The sequence below is a fragment of the Arachis ipaensis genome, chromosome B1 (assembly GCF_059453495.1).
Source record: "Arachis ipaensis isolate K30076 ecotype BB chromosome B1, ASM5945349v1, whole genome shotgun sequence".
NCBI lineage: Eukaryota > Viridiplantae > Streptophyta > Magnoliopsida > Fabales > Fabaceae > Arachis > Arachis ipaensis.
Genome location: NC_142436.1, coordinates 101,693,822 through 101,701,002, shown reverse-complemented (window position 1 = coordinate 101,701,002; position 7,181 = coordinate 101,693,822). Strand labels below are relative to the sequence as shown.

Here is a 7,181-nt window from a genome sequence, read left to right as displayed (position 1 = left end):
CATGGCTGGCTTTTTGTAAGGATGTCACCGGTGCCAATGGCTACTTTCAATCCTCTCAGGAAAATAGTCCAAATGCTCTGTCACAGCACGGCTAATCGTTTGGAGGCATCACCCTTGTCGATGGTTGCATCCTATTCCTCTTTGTGAAAATGGTCCGATGCGCTGTCACTGCATGGCTAATCATCTTGGAGGTTCTCGATCATACTGGAATAGAATTTACTATCCTTTTGCGTCTGTCACTACGCCCAGCACGTGCGAGTTTGAAGTTCGTCACAGTCATTCAATCCCAGAGTCCTACTCGGAATACCACGGACAAGGTTTAGACTTTCCGGACTCCCATGAATGCCGCCATTAATCTAGCTTATACCACGAAGATTCTGATTAAGAGATCTAAGAGATACTCATTCAATCTAAGGTAGAACGGAAGTGGTTGTCAGGCACGCGTTCATAGGGAATGATGATGATTGTCACGTTCATCACATTCAGGTTGAAGTGCGAATGAATATCTTAGAAGCGGAATATGTTGAATTGAATAGAAAACAGTAGTACTTTGCATTAATCTTTGAGGAACAGCAGAGCTCCACACCTTAATCTATGGAGTGTAGAAACTCTACCGTTGAAAATACATAAGTGATAATGGAGTTCATTGGTCTCGGCCCCAGAGGGGAACCGGAGTAACCAAGACTACGAATACAATGATAAAAAGTTCTATTTATAATAAACTAGTCACTAGGGTTTACAGAAGTAAGTAATTGATGCATAGATCCACTTCCGGGGCCCACTTGGTGTGTGCTTGGGCTGAGCTTGAATGTTACACGTGCAGAGGCTCTTTCTGGAGTTGAATGCCAGGTTGTAACGTATTTCTGGCATTCAACTCTGGTTTGTGACTTGTTTCTGGCGTTTAACTCCAGACAGCAGCGTAGAACTGGCGTTCAACGCCCTTTTACGTCGTCTAAACTCAGCCAAAGTACTATTATACATTGCTGGAAAGCCCTGGATGTCTACTTTTCAACGCAATTGGAAGCGTGCCAGTTTGAGTTCTGTAGCTCCAGAAAATCCACTTTGAGTGCAGGGAGGTCAGAATCCAACAGCATCAACAGTCCTTCTTCAACCTCTAAATCTGATTTTTGCTCAAGTCCCTCAATTTCAACCAGAAAATACCTGAAATCACAGAAAAACACACAAACTCATAGTAAAGTCCAGAAATGTGAATTTAACATAAAAACTAATGAAAACATCCCTAAAAGTAACTAGATCCTACTAAAAACATACTAAAAACAATGCCAAAAAGCGTACAAATTATCCGCTCATCACAACACCAAACTTAAATTGTTGCTTGTCCCCAAGCAACTGAAAATCAAATAGGATAAAAAGAAGAGAATATACTATAAATTTCAAACTATCAATGAAACATAGCTTCAATCATATGAGTGGGACTTATAGCTTTTTCCCTCTTGAATAGTTTTGGCATCTCACTTTATCCATTGAGGTTCAGAATGATTGGAATCTATAGGAACTCAGAGTTCAGATAGTGTTATTGACTCTCCTAGTTCAGTATGATGATTCTTGAACACAGCTTGTTTTATGAGTCTTGGCCGTGGCCCTAAGCACTTTGTTTTCCAGTATTACCACAGGATACATAAATGCCACAGACACATAATTGGGTGAACCTTTTCAGATTGTGACTCAGCTTTGCTAAAGTCCCCAATTAGAGGTGTCCAGGGTTCTTAAGCACACTCTTCTTTTGCTTTGGACCTTGACTTTAACCGCTCAGTCTCAAGTTTTCACTTGACACCTTCACGCCACAAGCACATGGTTAGGGACAACTTGGTTTAGCCGCTTAGACCAGGATTTTATTCCTTTAGGCCCTCCTATCCACTGATGCTCAAAGCCTTAGGATCCTTTTTATTTGCCCTTTCCTTTTGGTTTTAAGGGTTACTGGCTTTTTCTTGCTTCAAGAATCATTTTTATGATTTTTCAGATTATCAAATAACATGTCTCCTAGTCATCATTCTTTCAAGAGCCAACATATTTAACATTCTTAAACAACAACTTCAAAAGACATATGCACTGTTCAAGCATACATTCAGAAAACAAGAAGCATTGTCACCACATCAATATAATTAAACTAAGTTCAAGGATAAATTCGAAACTCATGTACTTCTTGTTCTTTTGCATTAAAACAGTTTTTATTTAAGAGAGGTGATGGATTTATAGGACATTCATAACTTTAAAACAAAGTTACTAAATACTAATGATCATGTAATGAAGACACAAACATAGATAAGCACCTAACATAGAAAATGAAAAACAGAAGAAATAGGAAGAAGGAATGAATCCACCTTAGTGATGGTGGCGTTTCCTTCTTGAGGAACCAATGATGTCCTTGAGCTCTTCTATGTCTCTTCCTTGTCTTTGTTGCTCCTCCCTCATTGCTTTTTGATCTTCTCTAATTTCATGAAGGATGATGGAGTGCTCTTGATGTTCCACCCTTAGTTGTCCCATGTTGGAGCTTAATTCTCCTAGGGAAGTGTTGATTTGCTCCCAATAGTTCTGTGGAGGGAAATGCATTTGAGGCATCTCCGGGATCTCATGGTGATGAGCTTCATGTGCCTCTTGAGCTCCATGAATGGGCTCTCTTGCTTGCTCCATCTTTTTCTTAGTGATGGGCTTGTCCTCTTTAATGAGGATGTCTCCCTCTATGTTAATCCCAGCCGAATTGCATAGGTGGCAAATGAGGTGAGGAAAGGCTAACCTTGCCATAGTGGAGGACTTGTCAGCTACCTTGTAGAGTTCTTGAGGTATAATCTCATGAACTTCCACCTCTTCTCCAATCATGATGCTATGGATCATGATGGCCCGGTCTATAGTAACTTCAGACCGGTTGCTAGTGGGAATGATTGAGCATTGAATGAACTCCAACCATCCTCTAGCTACAGGCTTAAGGTCCAGTCTTCTTAGTTGAATCGGTTTGCCTTTTGAGTCAATCTTCCATTGAGCTCCTTCTACACATATGTCCATGAGGACTTGGTCCAACCTTTGATCAAAGTTGACTCTCCTTGTGTAGGGGCGTGCGTTCTCTTCCATGTTTGGCAAGTTGAATGCCAACCTCACATTTTCCGGACTAAAATCTAAGTATTTCCCCCGAACCATGGTGAGATAATTCTTTGGGTTCGGGTTCTTACTTTGATCATGGTTCCTAGTGATCCATGCATTAGCATAGAACTCTTGAACCATTAGGATGCCGACTTGTTGGATGGGGTTTGTTAGAACTTCCCAACCTCTTCTTTGAATTTCATGTCGGATCTCCGGATACTCATTTCTTTTGAGTTTGAAAGGGACCTCGGGGATCACCTTCTTCTTGGCCACAACATCATAGAAGTGGTCTTGATGGGCTTTGGAGATGAACCTTTCCATCTCCCATAACTCGGAGGTGGAAGCTTTTGTCTTCCTTTTTCCTTTTCTAGAAGATTTTCCGGTCTTAGGTGCCATCAATGGTAATGGAAAAACAAAAAGCTTATGCTTTTACCACACCAAACTTAGAATTTTGCTCTCCCTCGAGCAAGAGAAGAAAGAAAAGATGAAGAAGAAGAAGAAGAAAAGATGGAGAAGAAGGGGGAGGTGTGTTTCGGCCAAGAAGAGAAGAGAGGGTTGTGTTGTGTGAAAATGAGGAAGAATGGAAGGCTTTATATAGGGAAGGGAGGGGGGTTAAGGTTCGGCAATTTAGGGTGGGTTTGGGTGGGAAATTGATTTTGAATTTTGAAGGTAGGTGGAGTTTATGAGGTAGGTTTATGGGGAAGAGTGGATGTATGTGAGTGGTGAAGAGGTGATGGGAAAGAGAGATTGAGGTGATTGGTGAAGGGTTTTGGGGAAGAGTGTTTATGGGATTGTGTGAAAGAGGGGTGAGAAGAAGTGAGTGGAGGTAGGTGGGGATCCTGTGGGGTCCACAGATCCCGAGGTGATCCTGTGGGGTCCACAGATCCTGAGGTGTTCAAGGATTTACAACCTTGCACCAAATTAGGCATGTAAAATGCCCTTGCACACAACTCTGGGCGTTCAGCGCCAGGTTGGTGCTTGTTCTGGGCGTTGAACGCCCATTTGTAGCCTATTTCTGGCGTTGAACGCCAGAACCATGCTTGTTCTGGGCGTTCAGCGCCAGCTCTCCTCCAGGGTGCATTTCTGGTGTTCAAACACCCAGATGCAGCCCATTTCTGGCGTTCAGTGCCAGAACCATGCTCTGTTCTGGCGTTGAACGCCCAAAACATGCTTCTTACTGGCGTTTAAACGCCAATAAGGTCTTCCTCCAGGGTGTGATTTTTCTTCTGCTGTTTTTGATTCCGTTTTCAATTTTTATATTTATTTTGTGACTCCACATGATCATGAACCTAATAAAATATGAAAAACAAAAATAAAATTAGATAATTAAACATTGGGTTGCCTCCCAATAAGCGCTTCTTTAATGTCAATAGCTTGACAGTGGGCTCTCATGGAGCCTCATAGATGTGCAGAGCTTTGTTGAGACCTCCCAACACCAAACTTAGAGTTTGGATATGGGGGTTTGACACCAAACTTAGAGTTTGGTTGTGGCCTCCCAACACCAAACTTAGAGTTTGACTGTGGGGGCTTTGGTTGACTCTGCTTTGAGAGAAGCTTTTTATGCTTCCTCTCCATGGATGCAGAGAGAGATCCTTGAGTTGTAAACACAAGGTTGTCCTCATTTAATTGAAGGATCAATTCTCCTCTGTCCACATCAATCACAGCTCTTGCTGTGGCTAGGAAAGGTCTTCCTAGGATGATGGATTCATCCTCTTCCTTTCCAGTATCCAGGACTATGAAATCAGCAGGGATGTAAAGGCTTTCAACCTTTACTAACACGTCCTCTACTTGTCCATAAGCCTGTTTTCTTGAATTGTCTGCCATCTCTAATGAGATTTTAGCAGCTTGTACCCCATAGATTCTCAGTTTTTCTATTACAGAGAGGGGCATGAGGTTTATCCCTGAACCAAGGTCACACAGAGCCTTAAAGATCATGGTGCCTATAGTACAAGGTATTATGAACTTTCCAGGATCCTGTCTCTTCTGAGGTAATGTCAGTTGATCCAGATCACTTAATTCATTGGTGAACAAGGCAGGTTCATCTTCCTAAGTATCAATGCCAAATAATTTGGCATTTAGCTTCATGATTGCACCAAGGAACTTGGCAGCTTGCTCTTCAGTAACATCCTCATTCTCTTCAGAAGAGGAATACTCATCAGAGCTCATGAATGGCATAAGGAGGTTCAATAGAATCTCTATGGTCTCTAGATGAGCCTCAGAGTCCTTTGGTTCCTCAGAGGGAAGCTCCTTATTGATCACTGGACTTCCCAGGAGGTCTTCCTCCTTGGGATTCATGTCCTCTCCTTCCCTTACAGGTTCGGCCATGGTGCTTATGTCAATGGCCTTGCACTCTCCTTTTGGATTCTCTTTTGTATTGCTTGGGAGAGTACTAGGAGGGATTTCAGTGATCCTTTTACTCAGCTGGCCCACTTGTGCTTCCAAATTTCTAATGGAAGACCTTGTTTCATTCATGAAACTTACAGTGGCCTTGGATAGATCAGAGACTAAGTTTGCTAAATTAGAGATATTTTGTTCAAAGTTCTCTGTCTGTTGCTGAGTGGATGATGGAAAAGGTTTATTATTGTTAAACCTGTTTCTTCCACCATTATTAAAGCCTTGTTGAGGCCTTTGATCCTTCCATGAGAGATTTGGATGATTTCTCCATGATGGATTATAGGTGTTTCCATATGGTTCACCCATGTAATTTACCTCTACTATTGCAGGGTTCTCAGGATCATAAGCTTCTTCTTCATAAGAAGCCTCTTGAGTACTGTTGGATGCAGCTTGCATTCCATTCAGACTCTGAGAAATCATATTGACTTGCTGAGTCAATATTTTGTTCTGAGCCAATATGGCATTCAGAGTATCAATTTCAAGAACTTCCTTCTTCATAGGCGTCCCATTACTCACAGGATTCCTCTCAGAAGTGTACATGAACTGGTTATTAGCAACCATGTCAATGAGTTCTTGAGCTTCTGCAGGCGTTTTCTTTAGGTGAATGGATCCACCTGCAGAAGTATCCAATGACATCTTTGATAGCTCAGATAAACCATCATAGAATATATCCAGGATGGTCCATTTTGAAAGCATGTCAGAAGGACACTTTTTGGTTAGTTCTTTGTATCTCTCCTAAGCTTCATAGAGGGATTCACCTTCTTTCTATCTGAAGGTCTGAACATCCACTCTAAGCTTACTCAGCTTTTGAGGAGGAAAGAACTTGGCTAAGAAAGCCTTGACCAGCTTATCCCAAGAGTTCAGGCTATGCTTAGGTTGAGAGTCCAACCATATTCTAGCTCTGTCTCTCACAGCAAAAGGGAAAAGCATGAGCCTGTAGACTTCAGGATCTACTCCATTAGTCTTAACAGTATCACAGATCTGCAAAAATTCAGTTAAGAACTGAAAGGGATCTTCAGATGGAAGTCCATGAAACTTGCAGTTCTGCTGCATCAGAGAAACTAGCTGAGGTTTCAGCTCAAAATTGTTTGCTCCGATGGTAGGGATGGAGATGCTTCTTCCATGTAAATTGGAATTTGGTGCAGTAAAGTCACCAAGCGTTCTCCTTGCATTATTGTTGTTGGGTTCGGCTGCCATCTCCTTTACTTGTTCAAAATTTTCAATAAGGTTGTCTCTGGATTGTTGTAATTTAGCTTCTCTTAGTTTTCTCTTCAGAGTCCTTTCAGGTTCTAGATCAGCTTCAGCAAGAATGCCTTTTTCTTTGTCCCTGCTCATAAGAAAGAGAAGAGAAAAAGAAAAGAAGAGGAATCCTCTATGTCACAGTAAAGAGGTTCCTTATTGTTAGTAGAAGAAGAAAAGGAATAGGGGTGAAGAAGAATGAAGAATCCAAACACAAAGGTGATGATAGGAGCAGAGATTTGAGATGAGGAGATGTTAGTAGATGAATAAATAAATAGAATAAGATGAGAGAGGGAGAATTTCGAAAATAATTTTTGAAAAAGAGTTAGTGATTTTCGAAAATGGTTTCTGAAAAAAATTAGAAATTTTCGAAGATTAAAATCAAAAAATAAAATAATTAGTTAATTAAAAAGAAATTTTGAAAAAGAGGGGAGATATTTTCGAAAATTAGA

General features: G+C 41.2%; 1 non-coding gene across 1 annotated transcript; it reads left to right on the top strand.

The window, feature by feature from the left end:
* The first annotated feature begins 6,180 nt into the window (after positions 1-6,180).
* On the top strand, positions 6,181-6,288 carry LOC148577682 (small nucleolar RNA R71). Its single transcript, XR_015903873.1, has one exon. It is a non-coding gene; the product is annotated as a small nucleolar RNA R71 (small nucleolar RNA).
* The last annotated feature ends 893 nt before the right edge of the window (positions 6,289-7,181 follow it).